Below are 18,953 nucleotides of genomic sequence, written 5' to 3'. Positions count from 1 at the left end.
GAAACGGAATGATGAATGGAACGGATCGATGGATGGATGGTGGGAACCAATGGATGGAACGGATGGACGAAACGGATGGATGGGACAGATGGATGGAACGGATGGCTGGGACGGATGGCTGGGACGGATAGAACGGAAGGACAGATGGATGGAACGGAAGAACAGATGGATGGGACAAAAGGACAGATGGATGGGACGAAAGGACAGATGGATGGGACGAAAGGACAGATGGATGGGACGAAAGGACAGATGGATGGGACGGATGGGACGGATGGACGCGACGGAACGGAACGATGGATGGATGGATGGACGGATGGACGGATGGACGGATGGATGGAACGGAAGGACGGACGGACGGATGGACGGATGGATCGGACGGATGGATGGAACGGACGGAACGGATGGCTGGACGGAACAGATAGGATAGGATGGCTGGAACGGATGGATGGCTGGCTGGAACGGATGGATGGCTGGAACGGATGGCTGGATGGATGGATGGATAGAACGGATGGATGGATGAAACGGATCAAACGGATCGATGGACGGAACCAATGAATGGAACGAACGGATGAATGGAATGGATTGAATGAATGAATGGACGGATGGATGGAACGGATGGACGTTAACATGTAAATGTTAATATGCCCCCGTGTATCACTGTGTACCCTGCTTTCCTGTCCCCCTTGGTGTTGCTACATATCCCATCCGCCCTCAGGTCGCTGTAAACCCAGCCCCCTGTCTCTGTGTCCGTGTCTCGCTGTGTTCCCTGCCACCCTGTTCATGTGCCTGGTCACAGGCGTTTTAAAGACAACCATCATATGACATCACTATGCTTACTCTCTACTATACGTCATAAAACTAGAACACAGCTATACCCCTGATTAATTCGGCCTCGCTGTTCACATACGAATACGACCCCATGAAAACCTCATCATCCTAATAAGCACATTCCGGCCTAGTTGCTCATATATGCGTCCTTCAGGCCTAACGCAGCCAGCGCTCAGTCTGGGTGTCCACCCACCAGACTGCACACATCCAACTGATATCTTCAACACCACACCTATCGCTAGGATGCAGCTACCCTCTGGCATTTATATCAGCTGCACACATATCTGCTGCACCCACACACCCTACGACACTACCTCTCTCTACTGACCAGAACTGCGGTTCCCGAGGTTGTTCATCCTATCAGCGCTTTGAGGTTCTATCAACTCTATATAGAGCACCCTATAAATGGCAAGTAACATAAGATGGCAGGGGGCAATTTCTGAAGCTTGCACTTCTGCCGAAAATCTTAGCTAGCACATCGGACTCCATACCAGAGGAGCCTCCAATCTCCCTGGTGCTCCAAGCCATCCATGTTATGGGTGCAGAGTGGCATGCAATTACAAGGTTGTACACAGTGCTTCAAGAAAGCGAGACACCACTCCTCCACCCGCCTCAAAGTTAAAGAGAAATGGGAACAGGACCTGGAAACACAACTGGAGGAGAAAACATGGGATTACTAAAGCTTCACGAAATGCGAGATTTAAATTACTCCAGTTATCATACATCGGGTATACATGACACTGCAAAAACTGCATATGACAGACACCAATGGATGGCTGGAACGGACGGACGGACGGACGGACGGGATGGATGGATGGATGGATGGAACGATGGATGGATGGATGGATGGATGGATGGAACGGAACAGACAAATGGATGTAACGGATGGATGGAACGGATGAACTACCACAAAATTACCTCAGCGTACGGCGAACAGTATAAATAAAGAAACTAAACGGACGGATGGATGGAACAGATGGATGGATGTATGGGACGGATAGGATGGAATGGATGGATAGAACAGATGGATGGATGGATAGAACGGATGGATGGATAGAACTGATGGGACAGATGGAACGGGCGGATGGATGGAACCAATGGATGGAGCGGATGGATGGAACCAGGGAATGGAATGGATGGAACGGACGGACGGATGGATGGATGGATGGATGGATGGAACGGATTGATGTTAACATGCAAATGTTAACATGCCCCCGTGTATCACTGTGTACCTTGCTTTCCTGTTCCCATGCTGTTGCTATATATCCCATCCCCCCTCCTGTCGCTTGTAAGCCCAGCACCCTGTCTCTGTGTCCGGGTGTCGCTGTGTTCCCTGCCACCCTGCTCACGTGGCTGGTCTCAGGCCTTTTAAAGACGACCATCATATCACATCACTACTCTTACTCTCTACTATACGCCGTCATACAACTAGAACACAGCTACACCCCTGATTAATTCGGCCTAGCTGTTCACATACGAGTAAGACCCCATGAACACCTCATCACCCTAATAAAACGCAGCTAGCCGAGCACATCTGGCCTGGTTGCTCACATATGTGTCCTTCCGGCCTAACGCAGCCAGAGCTCAGTCTGGGTGTCCATCCACCAGACTGCACACATCCAACTGATATCTTCAGCTCCACATCTATCGCTACGATGCACATATCTGGTGCAACCACGCACCCTACGACACTACCGCTCTCTACTGACCAGAACTACGGTTCCCGAGGGTGTTCAACCTACCAGCGCTTTGAGGTCATACCAATGATATACAGGCCGCTATATAAATGCCAAGTAACATAAGATATCATAACATAACATGGCAGGGGGCCTTTCCTTGCCGAAAATCTTAGCCAGTACATGGGACTCCATACCAGAGGAGCCTCCAATCTCCCCGGTGCTCCAAGCCATCCTTGTGATGGGTGCGGAGAGGCATGCACTTACAAGGTTATACACAACGCTTCAAGAAAGCGAGACACCACCACTCCACCCACCCTCCTCCCCCTCAAAGTTGAAGAGAAATGGGAACCCGACCTGGAAACACAACTGGAGGAGAAAACCTGGGCAAATTTTTGCACTGGGATTACTAAAGCTTCACGAAATGCGAGATTTAAATGACTCCAGTTTAACATCATACATTGGGTATACATGACACTGCAAAAATACACATGACCGACACGAAATCCCCACATAAGTGCCCGAGATGTAGAGGAGAGTGCACAAACTTCTGGCACATTGTTTGAACATGCCCACAAATGGAGGCCTACTGGCAGGAGGTGATAATAAAAATTAACACCCTGCTCGGCAGGCAGCTAGAATGCACACCTTCGATTGGTCTGTTGGGTCTTCTCCGGGGGGTGAAAAGTGAAGTGAAGGAAACCATAAAAAAACAGCAACATTTCTCCAACTTTAGCATCCCGCCGTATGGCTACCACATGGGAAAACCCAAAAGGAACGCAGCTACAGCAATGGGCCCAAGACATAATAAGGTGGGCAGCTACTCAACTGATCCGACAGCGAACAGGGGGGGCTCGGAAGGCCTGGCGTTGCAGTAGGGCACCCTTAATGACTGCCATACGTCACCGGAAGACCTCCCCCCGTGAGGGAAGGAAGAGGAGAATATCGTGACAACCCGCAAAAGTTTGTGGTCTGGCCAGGAAGCCTATAAGTCTAGAAGAGATTGCCATTGCTTGCAAGTTACTTTACCCAGGATTCTGGTACTTTGTCTGGGTTGGAAAGGGGACGGGAAGGTAGGGGGTCAAGGTGTTGGGAGGGGGTAGCAAGAAAAATGGGTCTCGGGAGTGAAGCTAAAACAAGGTATGGGAGGAACATGAATGAAGGGAGGTGAAGAGAGGGAAGAAGCAAGTTCTGCTGTGGTTATTTTGTTTGTTGGCAAAACTTAATAAACAAAGTAAAAAAATAAAATAACTATCAATGTACTTTCATCAGAAACGCACCAATATAAGTAGGTCTAGCTTTCAAATACAAAGGGCAGTTTCTTGGCATGAGACATTCTATTAGAAATAATGAAGCCTAGCTCTGAGATGATGCAGATTTATGCACATAAAACAACATTATCAAATAATAGTGTGAAAGCACATTGGAATAATATGAATATTGGTATGATGAATTAAAGTACTAATAAAACACCTTGGTAGAAGGTAGCACCAAATATTTGTGATCCAGCTAAATAGCGGAAAAATACTTTAAAAGTATGACACCATATTGGTTTAAAAATATACATAAACAACTGGAAATGTGCCCCAGTTACTACAAATTACCACGATGTATGGCTGTATTTGTATTAATTCAATTAGATCAACCTAGAAGGCGTCTCTGGATAACAAACTAACTTCACTGAAAAAGCAACATTGAGGAGCAAAACATGGTGCCAGCAAAAGGTCTGATTTGGTGTAATAAAATACAAAATTGGCACGTTCATATAAAAGAACATGAATTTTGAGAAGTCCCACATATAGGTGGTTTCATCCGGGGGGCGTGGTATGAGCCCGTGGAGTGAGGTGGTTTCTGCCTAGAGCTCCCGGCATAATCCTGATTACGATCCTGTAACAAGGAGGTTGGCGGTATCCTTAAAGATAATATAACCAACTGCGAGTGCAGGAAACGTTTCCCCGGCTCTGCAGTGAAACATCAGGGAAAAACAGTACCGGAATATTGAGATACCGCGTCTGCAAGGAGAGGCCTGCGGGCAAGATGGTGGTCACTGGCGAGGCTCTGAGCTGAGGGGGAGGATCGGCGAGGTGCAGTGCAGCGATAACTCTGTGGCCCCAGCCCTGGTGGAGGAACATCACACAGTAAACGAAGCAGGCGAGCCTACATATTTTGAGGCAATGGAGGAAGGCATCCAGTGAGCGCGAAGTAGCGTTCCACAGTGGGCCCTGTGTGGAGCAAAGGAGACACCCTACGCAGCGTAGAATGGCCCCGCTGCTGCGGTGAGGTCAGCGGTGCAGTGAGCTGGGTGGCCCGGTTGCTTCTACAGGCGGCTGAAGTGGCACGTTGGAACGCGGTGTCCCACCCTGTGGCAGCCCAGCGGGGCTTGTCCCAGTGACTCTGTGGCCGGGGCCCCTTTGACGGGCTCGCCCAGAGAAGACCAGTGGCCCATGACTGTGTGGGCTGGGAACACTGAGTCCCCTCCTCTCCCCCCCAAGAACGCCGGCTCAGACTGCCAGCGCTGGGGAGAGTGAGTTGCGAGCGCATAGCACCGCCCGGAAAGAGCAGGCACAGCCGCAAGGCTCAACAGTGTTTTTAAACTGAACGTGGCTGACGACACGCTGAGGGATATGGCGAGTCACAGAAGGTGGCCCCCAACGAAACAGTGAGCCCGGCGCATGGGAGTAGTGATAAGACTGGTGCTGCACCACAGGGGCCACTGGACAAGGCAAGGCCCCTCCTACGCCCCAGGTTGGTGAGTCGCAAATAGACGCTTGGTAATAAGAAAGCGAAAGTCTGGCACTTGCAGCGAACTTGCTGCCCACCAAAAAAGTGCAGACAGACACCTGCTGGAATGGGGCAGCACAGCATAGTGGGGCACAACCGTGAGAGTGGAGATACATGCCTGCTGGTGCTTGCCGGATCGACCCACAACCTAAGCGCCACCCTGTGGGGAAGAGAAGCCGGAAGGGAATTGAAGCTGGGCTGGGGAGTAGGCTGAGTGGAAGAGGCACAGCGGACAACTTCACGCGAATGCCTAGCCGTGGCTGGGAGGCACTGAACGCGGAATGCTTTGCTGAGGCGCAATAGATGCTCAGACGCGGAAACAACAGCGGGCATAGACACACCCGGACGCAACCACATAGCACACTGAAGCAGGGTGTTGGGGTGCTACTGGTCCCCAGAGAAGCAACTGTGACTCTGCTGAGGGCGAAACAGAGGGTGCCAACGTGGAAACACCAATGGGACCCACACACAAAAGGGCGGAATAGTGGTGATAATAGGTGCGCTGCAGCGGGCGCACTGTGGGTGCGGGCGGGCGGGTGGCCTGTTCAATTGCTGATGCTCCAGGAGAGATACCCTGCAATTCGGAAGCCAGAGCTTAAGGTAAGGGGCTGTGGTGAAACGGCAATAGGGCCCATTAGAAGCAGGGCCTGGCAGCAAGCAGTGGCTTCCTGATACCATATGCATGCAAGTCAAAACAGCACGAGGGGACGGCAGAGAGAGCAGTGTCCCGGCCTCTGCACTGAGACCGCAGCGCGATTATTTGGAACCAAGTGTAGAATAATCCCAGATACACAGAGTACAGAAGTGGCCAATAGAGCTGCACAGCAGGTGGCTGGAGGACTTCGCAATTTTCAGCCTGCAAGAGCACTAGACTTGGGGGTGAGCACAAAGGCACTATTAAAGGCTGCGCATACACATTAATATAGGACGTCACTATAGCGGCCGAACATACTAACCCTGAGAACGCCATCGAAAACACAGTGCACATGAATAGTGCACAAGCACAGCACAAGTATTTCAATAACGCCGGTGGTTGCACACACTTAAGTGTAGATAACATCTCACCCCCCACAACAGCGATTGGGGGGGGATGTCCCCGCCCAAAGGGAAAAAGAAGTCTTCAATCATGGACTCCTTCCAAAAGGCGGCCAGACCCCGCGATTCAACGCAGGGAGGCGCGGCGGCGCAGACTGGAAATAAAATGCCGGACGCTGGCAACAAGGATGGTCAGGTGCTGGAGGCGATAGCAGCACTGCGATCATTTATAGACGCAAAGATCGAAGAGGTAAAGGTTGATATGCAATTGATGAGGAAAGACATTCGCAACCTAGCAGAGAAAGCAATGACTACGGAGACCGGCCTCAAGGAAACCAGCGAGACCACAAAAGATCTGGAAGCAAGACTGAAAGAGCTGGAACAGAGGAACGCTGTGCTGGAATCAATGTCGGAAGACGCGGAAGGGCGAGCCCGGCGGAACAATGTGAGGCTGCTGGGTGTACCAGAAGGTCTGGAGGATCCGAACCCTACGGAATTCATAGAGTCCCTGCTAATACAAGAAGTTGGGGCTAGTAAGCTCACGCAGGGTTTCGCGTTAGAGCGGGCCCACTGGTCATTGCAGAAACAGCCACCGCCGGGGTCGCACCCCAGACCGATGATCGCGAAAATATTAAACCTTCAAGACAGAGAAACCATACTGAAGTACTCAAGAGAAGGAGGGGAGATCCGTCGCGACAATGCTGGAATTGCTATATATCCAGATTACAGACCGGCGGTCCAAAGGGCCAGGAACTCGTTTGTACCAATTAAAGCCAGACTCCGACACCTGAACATCAAATATATGCTCATGTATCCGTCCAGCCTTAAAGTGATCTACAAGGGGCGTGCTGTATTCTTGGAAACCCCAGCTGCGGCCGCCATTTGGCTGGAGCACAACAACTTAGACGGGGGAGAAGAGGCTGTCACATGAGCTGAGCCTACCTACTGGAGAAGGGTAGTGTTAGGGCGAATTCTCATTCAATGGCTAATTTCCCTTACCTAGTGAGTCCCTCAGCAGCTTTGCTGGATTTCTGGAGTTATTTTTTTTTCAGCTTTTCCCCCACTCTTACCCATGTTTTGCCATGTGTATTTCATCTGTTTTTGTGATTGTGGGCTCTAGAGTACACCACTTCAGTAGCCCCCTTCTTTTGTATGTTACACAGCACCGTCAGTGCAGTGACACAGGGTTGTCTTTTAGACTTCCCCCCGACTCCATTTCTGGGGCTGACTACTGTCCCCCAGAAAAGGGTAAAGTTGCCATTAACTTTACCTAGTCATTTAACCACAGATCCAGTACACCCCATCTTACATGGATTATTAGCCTTTTTTATCTGTACCTCCTAGAGCATTGTTTCGCTCTTTTAACATTTAGACTTACCTGGTGGCAGTGGTATCTACCCTAACTTTTGTACCGTGATTATACTATATAAACGTGGTATTGTTGTAGGCTATTATATTAGCCTCAAACTTAAACCCGCTTGACCAAATACTTTTTCTTTTGGCTCTGGTCGGGTTTATTCACCATTTCTTTTTGTTAAAGTCCTTCTTGTGTTTTACTTTGTGCGGCAAACCAGGTTTGCCTTCTTTGTTCACTGTCTTTTGGCGGGCTTCTGCAAAGAAGCCCTCCTCTAGGCGCCTGGGTGTCTAGGTGGGCTGAATGTGAGGGAGGGGTGTAGTCACCCCCTGCACAGGGTATCCTAGGAAACCCAAGTCGCACTTTGCCATGATTGGCTGAGGTGGTTGTCCGGGCTGGACAACCCCCCTGCTGCGTGATTGACAGCCAGGCTGTATGAATGGGGGATTTTCGCATAAAAGGCAGGACTCTTGGGCTAGAAGTCAGTCGCCGCGGGAACTACAAGGAACCGAAGAGAAGCAGAGAAGAAGTCGGCTGCTGCAACTATCCCGTCCCGGTGAAGCCCTGCTGCAGTCCTGAGCTATCTACCCTTCAACGACCAGAGAAGATCCAGTTCGCAGTCTTCTTCCCTTGAGCCTGGTGGGGATAACCAGCTCATCTTCTACAGCCAGGGGATCCTCTTCGTGGTCGAAATCGCTGCGCACTGCTGTAGTGGTCCGGATAGCCATCTGAAGAGCCTCTCCTGTTTTTAAGGAGCGCACCTTTTATTCACCGTCGCTGCTGCCGGCTTCAGCCCTGTGTGGTGCAGACCCCTCCAGACGTCCTCCTCCTTGCCGAAGCTCCAGGAACCGTGGGTCTGCAGAAAACTACCAGGAACAACTGCCGTGGCACCAGCTTCTTCATTAAATAAGGTACTGTGTTCTGCTTGCGGAAATCGGGTAAATCCCTTTTTCTCCTCCTACAAGGCTTGCCCTTATCTTCCCTCCTTCTTATAACATTTGATTCCTCCATTGACAATATCTAAGTACTCTTGGCTACGTTGAATCGTGAACTGTCCGACTGTGTGATCCTCGACAACAGGAACCCGGTTCCACTTGACACTGGCTCCGGCCTATTGACTCTTGCATTTCTGTCCATGAGTGTTCTCTGATTCTGTCTGCCTTGACAAAAGTATTGCCTATGATTTTTGCCCCCAACTCTCTCTGGGTATCTCAGGTGCTAAGTGTGTTTTGCCCAGATAACAATTCTTGCCGTGGATATGCGTTTATTTAGTAAGACCGAACTGTCATTAATGTCAAAAAGTGATCGCATATGTATTCCCGGTAACGTCTTTTGTTTCACAACACCGGTCCGTTAAAACATAGGGTACTTACCTTGAGTTATACCGTACAAAGTGAATTGGTTAGTTGTAGTGTATTTTACGTGTGGTTCTGAATTAATAGAAGTGTTGTGCTTATAGCAAACGGTTTAAAAATAAATGTACTTATATTTTTTACCTGAAACCTTGAGTCAGTGTTTGCTTGAGTCACAGTAATTGTAGTCCCTTTGTGTAATCTCTGCTACTGCTCATATACTCTTGAGATCAGCCTGGCTGCTCCGCTACTGCTACCACTTTAACATAGTAGTACAGGCTTGTACCAAAGGTAAAACTTATATTACCACCTGTAGTCTTAATTGTGTGTAGTGGTCCCTAAGGGCACTGCACGGGATTCTGCCTAACAGGTACAGGCGGGGAAACACTGTAGTTCATGAATCTGATTGTTACTGTTTTCAGGAAGAAACAGGGTACTGGCTGTGGCCACCCCTACAAAGCTTGAGATTGTCGAGGTCAATGGTTGGCCATCTACCTTGGGTCTACAGGTCCGACCCGCGCAATGGTTGGTGCCGGCCCGTTGCCGACACAAGATTGCTCGCACAAAATGACCCAGATGGGTCACAACGGTGCGGGGGCGCTTGAGCGCTGCGTGAGGGAAGCAGCACCTGGGCATGAATGTTTGTTTATGTTTAGTTGTGGTTATTGTTAGGACTGTTTTCAATACTTCATTGGACAAGGCAATCACAGAAATAGGGTTAACTGGAATGGCGGGGACATGGAGGGGGTAAGGGGGTCCTGAGGTGGGAGGTGAGGGTGGTCAGATACCCATGTGAACGAGTGTGGAAGGGGTGGAGAAACAAAGGGGAGTAACTTGGTGCAACCATGGCAGCAAACATTAAGGTACTAACATGGAATGTTCGGGTCATGGGTACGTATTTGCGCAGGAGTCGGGTGAAATCCTTTCTTGGCATGAAGAAGGTGGCTATCGCACTATTACAAGAAACCCATCTCACGGAGGGTGAGATGGCGAAGGTGAAGGAGCACTGGGGTGGGGGGGAAGGGATATGGAGCGGTGGAATCTAAGTACGCTCGGGGTGTTTTCACCTGGAATAAACACTGCTGTGCCTTTTTTGGCTACTTGGGATGGAAGCTGGTGCAGATGGGAGGTACCTGATATTGAGGGGTATTATAGAACGGGTTGAAGTATATGCATAGTTAACTCCTATTTCCCCAACCACGGGATTCCTACGCATCTAAACACATTGTGTGCCAAGATAACACCATGTTGCAGATTCTTTTTCATATAGGGGGGTGATTTTAACTGTGTCGGGGATGTAGACTTGGATGGGTCTTTCCCACCGCAGAATAGAACAGTGGCAACCACCACGGCACTGAACGCATTGCTGAGGAGCTTAGACCTGATAGACCTATGTAGGGAACTACACCCCAATGATAGAGGCTACTCTTATTTCTCCTTACCAATTGGCCTCCATACTAGGATAGACTACCTATTCATGGGCACGACCCAGTTGTCAAAAGTGGAATCGGCCCAATATCTGGGCAGGTCAATCTCGGACCACTCGCCCCTACTGCTGGAATGGAGAATGTTGGGGCCGAGGCCTTCCATACCAATGTGGCGCATGCCCACGGAAACCCTGACTGACCCAGCCCTCAGAGATGGGTTCAAAACCAGATTAGGAGAATATCTGGAATGGAATATAGGTAGCGTTAAAGACTGGAGCACATTGTGGGAGGCAATGAACGTAATGGGGAGAGGGGAGATCATTGCAAGTGCGGGCGGTATCCGTAGAACACTGAGGGCTGACCTAGAGAAGTGGAAGGAGGACATCCGGATCAAAGAGACCCGGGCACAAGGGAATCGAGAAGAGGAAATAGGCCTGGCTGCAGTAAGGAATAACTGCTGCGAAGCCTGGGGGAGGCTGTTGAAGTTTGATTATTCTGTGAAAATGGCCAGGGCCCACGCAGAGGGGGATAAACCTAGCAGGTTATCATGGCTGTGTAAGAGTGAACACCCAAGACACTTAACTACTGAACTTAAAGACGATAAAGGTAACACAAGTATGCCACAACAGGCAATTAATGACCCCTTCAGGGAGTTCTACTCTCACCTATATAGGCACGAGACATTGGTACTCTAGGAGGACATTCTTGGCACGCTAGAGGAAATAGGGTTGCCTAGGCTGGGTAACACAAAAAGTGAAAGTCTAGAACAAGATATCTCAGTTGAGGAAATAGGTGAGGCAATTAAATCATTATCCACTAGTGACTGGCTCCCCCACAAGTTCTTTAAGGCTTGCGCGCCGGTTTTAACCCCAGTGCTGTTGGAAGTATTCAAAGAAGCCTATGAAAAAGGGGTACTCCCGGGAATCCTGAGAGAAACACTGGTGATCCCAATCCCTAAACCGGGGTAAACCCACCGACAAATGTGATTCATATCGGCCATTAGCGATGTTAAACTACGACATAAACATATTGGCGACTATATTAGCTGAGCGGCTCTCCAGGGTGATTGTCGACTTGGTGCATGAGGATCAAAACGGCTTTGTACCTGCGCCGGCTACAACATTTGATAGTCCAGACAGCTGAATCACGAGGACAGTATGCAATAGTCTCGCTCGCCGCAATAAAAGCATTCGACTCCCTGTACTGGGAGTGGCTGCTTGCTGGGTTGAGTGAATTTGGGATCGGGGAACGGTTTATCAAATGGGTGAAAATATTTTACACTGCACCGGTGGCAAGGGTCAAGTCCGGGTGGGTTGTGTCAGCATCCTGGGACATACACAGAGGTACCAGGCAGGGGTGCCCGTTGTCACCCTTGCGATACATACTTGGGCTGGATCTGTTAGCAATTTACTTCCGGAAGCAATTCCCAGAGGCAGGTATCTGGGTGGGGGGTGCTAACCACTTGATATCGCTATATGCGGATGACGTATTATTGTACCTGCCGGACCCACATCACAATGTCCCTGTGTTCCTGGAGATGTTGGCTAACAATGCAAAGGTGTCTGGGATCTGCATCAGCAGAGCTATCTTTAATTTTCCTGCTGGCGGGCCTGTGGGGAAGGGGTATTGAAGAACTACCAGAGGTGGGGCTCCAATGGCAGCTGGAATCGTTCAAATACCTGGGGGTGTACATTAGGCACACACCTGAGCAAACGCATGAGAGCAACACAGCTATGGTGGTAAAGGGCTTGAGGAAGTCAATGGTGTTTTGGTCCAAGGTACCGCTATCACTAATGGCCAAAGTGGCCATCACTAAAATGATAATCTTGCCGCGATTTTCTATATTACTTTAACAACGTCCATTATTATATTAAAACCTCCTTCTTCCGTCTTTTGGAGGTGCTGCTGGGACACGGCCAGACATAAACTGACGCTAACAACACTGTGTCTGCCTTTCAGTGAATGAGGGATGCAGCTACCGGATCTAGAAAAGTCTTATCTTGCAGCGCAACTCAGCTTTGTGACCAAATGGCTTTCAGATGAGACTACCCCAGAGGCAGAACTATTGCAAAGTGTAGTAGCTTCGGCGTGACACTGGATTGCTTGGGGAGCGCTCCTATGCTAGTGGCACTGGGTAGGCAGGTGTGGAATAGGGCTGTAATATTGCTGAAACTGGGGTGCCCTTCCTCGCCCGAGAACCCAATAGCTGCTGATGTCTGCAAAGGTAAAACGGATTTGAACGTGGTGAGACACTGGGAGAGATGGTGGATCTACACCTGGGGTGATATGCATGAGGAAGGCGTTTTTAGAGAGCTTGGGCCCCTGCGGCAGATGGAGGGGTTGTCTGGGGGGCAATTCATGTGGTACAAAAGAATTTGGAAGGTCGCTAAAGAACAGTGGGGGAAATGGCCAGAGGAACCGATGACAGATCCCCTAATGACCCTACTACACACCCTGAATGATGGCTGGAAACCGGTGTCCAGATTGTATAGCTTACCGATGGACATACCCAACCCCACAGGCACGGTGCTGAAAGAACGGTGGGAGGCGGACCTGGGAGGTGACATAACTGAAAATGAATGGGAGCGTATACTGATATACCCCAAGGAAGTCTCCAGGAACTCCTGAATCGGGCTCATTCAGTTGAATGTCCTGTATCGCACCTATATGACACCACAGAGGGTAGCTAAATTCAGCAGCAAAACGCAACCACTGTGCCCTTGGTGCGGGGCAGAGGAGGCGGGACTGATGCACATTTTCTGTGGATGTGTCCATGTACAAGGATTTTGGGCACGGATAGAGCAGGCCTGCAGAAAAACTGGGATTGTAAGATATGAATGGACCCCAAAGGAGTGCTTGCTGGGTGTGCACCCCAGGGTCAACAAACTTAAACATGTAGTTGGGTTCATGTACATGGCATGCATACTGGCGAAGAGATCCATAGCAATGGCGTGGAAGTCGACTAAGGGCCCGCAATATGCACACCGGCACAAAGAATGTGAGCGCTGGGCAGCAGCAGGAACCAGAGTATGGAGTGAGGGTATAGCCAGATCAGAGGAGAATGCGAGTAGGATGCATGAGGCTTGGAAAACATTGGTATGGGGTATGTTCCACCCCTCGGATGACCTGGGATTTATGATCGACAGCTCTACAAACAATTGCAAAATGCAACAAGCCCTTTGGGATAAGACTCGTTACCTGACATCACAAACGCAAGCAATAGATAAGAAATACGGCCGGGTTCATTCTTTTGCCGACGATTCAATTCTACAAAACAAAGGTGGGGTACCATCTTTACTATATGGGACAGAAGCAATGCCAAACATCCCGCCTAAAATATGGCCAAAGCTGGAAGGATTCTACTGGAGAATAGTATTGAACCCACCTAAATCAACCTCGATAGAAGTTATAAGACGGGAACTGGGTCTACTCTCTTTAACAGCGATGGCAGAATCTAGCAGCCTGCAGCTCTATCGGAAACCTCTGATGCAAGACAGTCCCCCCGACTTCACACCTGATCGCCCAGGAGGTCAAAGATGGCCGCTGCAAAATGCTGAACTGGGTCGGAAACAGAAAGCGCCAGGGCTGAGGTAAGACCTCCTGAGGACTTTGAACCAGAGTTCTGGAGAGACCTAGTTGTTTGGTACGATTTTCATAGTAATGATAAATCTTCCTGACCTGTGTCAACCCCAGAACATTTTGCTGGACTGGTAGATTATTTTTCCCTACACCTCAGTGAGTGGGAACCTTTTTTCCACACTCATTCTTTTGCTCTTTTTATGGATGTCATTTTTAAGACTATACATAGTGCCTTTTTAATTTTATCCTCTTTGCCAACTTTTGGCACATACTGCCTATTGTTGCTGGGTTGCCCTGGGGGCTCCCGTTTTACCTTTCCATGGCTAAACCGTGTGAGAACATCAGTTCCCAAGGATAGAAGGAATATTTTATCCTCTCTAAACTTTATTTAAGTCAGACCAGCACACCCCACCTTATGTGGAGTGCTGGGGAGATAACCATGTATCCCCTTTGTTGTTTTAACTGTAAGATTTATATTATAGGGCCAAGCTTACCTTTAATGGCTGGTGGCAGTGAACCTTTTAACTAATTCAGTGCACCTTTACCATAGGCTGTTTCCACTGCCCCGGTAAAGGCACCCATGAGTGTTCGGTAAAATGAAGTGGCCCCTGTCTTCTTTTTTCACCATATTAATGTTCCTTGTCCTTTCTTGTTCCTTCCCTTAACCTCCAGGTTGGGAAAATCCTTTGTGTCAATTTTATCTTAGGCGGAAGACCTCGGTCAAGCCCGATCAGGCTCTGTGAAGGCAGGAAGCCAGGGTGGAGTCCAATACTTTGCACCCCTTTGTCTCCCAGCATGACTGAAAGGACTGCCAACCCCCCAAGTTTGAATGTAGCAAGTCTGTTTGATTGGCTTGGTTCCTGTGTAAAAGTCTGATCCTGGAAGCTCAAGAGTTAGTCGACCACTGGGACTGAAACCCAAGAGGAAAATGAAGAAACGAAGGCTTTAGCGATTTCCCACTACCGCAGAGCCTCCTGTGTAACCAGATCATGCTGTTATCCTTCCTTTCAATCAACCTAGGGACTCCGAAAACGACGACTCAACCCAGAGCCTGGTGAGATCCACTAGACTCAAGGGTTGTATACTAATTGACCTTTTCACAATTGACCTCAGGAGAATTGACCTAATTTAGAAGGTCAATTAGGACATATATGTGGGGGGAAACCCCCCACCCAATCCAAAACCCCCCGCAACCTCCCAACCAATCCCCTTATATTATTTATAATAGAAAACCAACCCAATAAATATATAAAATAACTAAAATAATATAAAGGTCAATTGTGCAGAAGGTCAATTAGGACCACTATAATTAGGTTAATTGTGCAAAAGGTCAATTGTAAAAGGTCAATTTGGGTAATACCGACTCAAGAAGACCTGCATTTTGAGCCATCCCGCGCCGTGCTGCAACCTTGCTGTACTGCAATAGCCCAATACCCTGGGGGACCTCGAGCCATTGAGCCGTGCAGTCTTCCGAATTCTGAATCTTGCTGAAACTTTGTGGGCATCCTGCTGGACCACCAGAGACGTGAATCGAGTCCAAAAAGTCACCTCCAGAGTACTGGACCTTACAAACGACGAGAATCCAATCAGCGATATTCAGTCTTCTTCTGGCGCCTGAAAAGGGTGCCAAAATCCACAGAGCCACATCCAGCCATGAAGAAACCTTGCGTGGAGCCTTCCCCGTTGATCCCTGCTGCAGAAGCTCTTCCAGTGTCCCGTCTTCTGTCTTCATGATAAAGGAATTCAGCGACTGGGTTTTTGGCTGCAGATCCTGAATTCTTCTTCCTGGAACTCTTCTTCCATGCTAAAGTACTGTGTTGGCTGGGGTATTTACTTACCTTAAACCTGTCTGATTTCTGTAAAGCTTTGGGGTGTTCTTGTGATTGGGAGTCCTCTCGTCCAGTGCATTCAGGTCCCTGCTGGAATCCTCCTAGGGTGTCTTCTCTGAAGTCCCTGGACCCTAACTAACTTTAAAGTGAACTAATTACTTGTTGAACAGTCTTCCACAGGAACCTTGACTTTTGCCTGCAACAGAAGCCTATCTCACCCTGCCTACAGTTGGCTCTTATACCACTAGGGTCCCTCTTCTGCCCCTTAGTGAACTCAAGCAATAGAATAGGGAAAGACTGGCCAAGTAAAGTATTTTGTCTGGAGAAGTATAACAAGTGTTTAAAAGTACTTCCTTGTGAAAGAGTTGGTTGGTAACTGTAACTCTGAGAGTGGACAGTTTGTGTATTGTGCCATTCTGAAAAGTATATATAAGGTTCATTTACTCACCTGTGAATTGGTTGTGCCTATTCACCAAAAGTAATGCTCTTGGTTTCACTTTACTATACCTGTTAGGAAATACATGTTTGAGTGCCCCAATTGGGTCCTGCGGTTAGCCTGTCTAGAATAAATCTGCCTTAGGTTATACTTAGCTTTTAAGTTGCTGGTAGTTCCTTTTAAAAAGTATATATGTTTTACTTATTTTGGTTTAGCTGTGTGCCCTCCTACAATAAGTTAGTTATTGCTCACCTCAATCGGTGCTCCACTGATCTGAAAAATAACTGTAATAGTATATTGCAACATAAGGTTTTACCTGCCTAGAATAGCTGTGTGCCATCCTTGAAAAGTGTTATTTAGGTGTAGCTGACCTTGGTCTGCCTGGTGAATCCTAAATTATTGTAAATAGTTCTTGCTTAACTTATTTTGTGGTGCACTGAGCTGAAAAAGCAACTATAATTGTATATTACACCACAAAGGTTTTACTCACCTAGAATAACTGTTATCCTAAAAGTAGTTATAGGTATATACTGTTCCTTGAATCTGTGTTTCACTATTCAGAAAAGTATCCTGGTAACAGGGTTGGTCGATTATGTGATTTCTTTGCTGAGTGTCACTGCATAACTGACAGGGTCTACTACCCTTGTATTAATGAAAGTAATCTCAAAGTAACTAATGTTTTATACTCCTCGTGAATATGTGTGGCCTATACGGTATCCAGTCTTTCCATCGAAAAAAGTGTCATCGAATTAAAATCCAATGAAAATTATCCATTGAAATGCATTTCCATCGAAATGCATATTCATTGAATGATTTTCGATGGATTTCCAACTCAAACATGCCTTTAAAATAGATGCATGCTTGGGTTTGAAATTCAATGCTTAAAGGGTTAATTTTAAATTTTTGAAAAATGTCTTTGGGGTGGGAGGACCCCTGGTGGTTGAGGAGGGCTTGGGGGGGACACCCCAATATAAAAAGTACCCCAAGTTACAGGGAGCTGTCCAGTGCTGAAATACATTGATTTCAGCACTGGACAAGGGTTACATCGTTAAAGTGGGGGTTGATGGGGGGGTTAGAGTGGGAGGACCCCTGGAGGTTGAAGGGGATGGACCCTCTCACCCACCATAAAAAATAAATACCCCAATTTACAGGGAGCTGTCCAGTGTTACAAAGTAGAGATTGTAGCACTGGAAAGCTCCCTGTAACGTTATGTTGCATCGAATTTCCATTAAAAAAAAATGTGAAGTGTTTATAACAAAACCCTTTTCGATTAAAGGGTTTCGATGCATAAACACTTTGCACTTTATGTATGGGAAGTCGATGTAAACATTTTTCGTTGGAAATAATGCAATGGTACTTGCCTTCGATGGAAAGACTATAAACCGCCTATTCTAAATGTGTATGAAAAGGTCAGACTTCCTTAGAATTACTGTTGGGTATTCTGAAGAAGGTTTTATGGTTTGGTCTGTGCACCTTCCAGCATTGCGATGTATTTTTATGAATGTTCTTATGACTTTATGACCAGTACCTACCCCAAGACTTAACTTGGCCTACTTGTATTTAAAATAAACCTTTATTTTTTAGAATACTTCGGTTGTGTTTCTATTGAATCCTTTTTTTTTCTTTTTTGTTTTCTTTCTATTGAATCTTTAGTGGATTACAGGTTCTGTGTACTTTCCTACAGCCCTCTCTCCCTCTTAAAATAAGAATGGCTGCTCTGTCTAGCTACCAGATACTCAGGTGGTACAGCCTTATACTAAGAGTGGAGTCTTGTACTGTCCCAGTGGAATTGTTTTACTAAGCCCTTAGTTGGACTTCAGAAAAACTGTCCTAACACCAGTGAACACCTAAGACCCTGCGTCTGAGAGGAAGACCAGCTGAGAACTGCAGAATTCGAGGACTGAAGGGACAGATCTACAGGACAATCTGCAACCCCTTGCTGAAAGGCCCAGCTGACAGATCCTCTTAGCTTTCGAGAACTGTGCAGGAAAGTGTTGCGGGGAGGGTGGGAAACCTGACATCTACAGACTGGTGGAAGCTTGACAACACCCATCCTTTTAGCAATACGTTGTATAGAATGGATACCAAAAAGCCTACATAGATACTGTCACTGTCCAGGATTGACCATCAGAGGAGCTGAGAAAAACCAAAGATTAAACTAATGCCAGTTATCTGGAGGGAACCTTACTGGGGCCCAGGAAACCTGGGTAGAAATCTGGACCAAAGCTGCCAAACTCCCAGAGGATTGGGACCATTCAAACCGGAAGCCTGCAGAAAAAGGCTTGGAGGCAGATGTGAAAGCAAAGGGGCCGGGAGGGAGGACCAGACTTAAGAGTGTTGGCTTTGAGAGCATTTCCCTTGAAACAACCTTGTTGTATGATGTTAGATTAAGACAGGTCTCTCAAAGTAGTTTTTAGACTCTGGTGCGGCAGAGCCTTCTATCTTTGTAATGACTTATCAAGAATAGAGTTTTGTTTTTCTTTTGGCCATCTTTTGATCCAGTTGAATTTCTAAATTAGTGCCCGTCGACCCTAGAAGGGGAGTTATCAAGAGTAGGGACGTGTTATAGAGGGGAGAAAACCTCATCACAATCAGTTTGTTTAGTCATGCCTCAAAATTTGCAGTAGTCACTGGCTAGTGCTAATTGACTTTTGGC

At 47.8% G+C, this 18,953-nt stretch overlaps 1 protein-coding gene across 1 annotated transcript in view; it reads left to right on the top strand.

The window, feature by feature from the left end:
• ERCC1 (ERCC excision repair 1, endonuclease non-catalytic subunit) overlaps positions 1–18,953 on the top strand; it is a 333,113-nt gene that overhangs the window by 171,341 nt on the left and 142,819 nt on the right. The gene's annotated exons all lie outside the window — the stretch shown is intronic.

This window comes from Ambystoma mexicanum, chromosome 12 (genome assembly GCF_040938575.1).
Source record: "Ambystoma mexicanum isolate Mex_15411 chromosome 12, UKY_AmexF1_1, whole genome shotgun sequence".
NCBI lineage: Eukaryota > Metazoa > Chordata > Amphibia > Caudata > Ambystomatidae > Ambystoma > Ambystoma mexicanum.
Note: the sequence above shows the minus strand (reverse complement) of the source record. Positions and strands in the feature narration are given on the sequence as shown.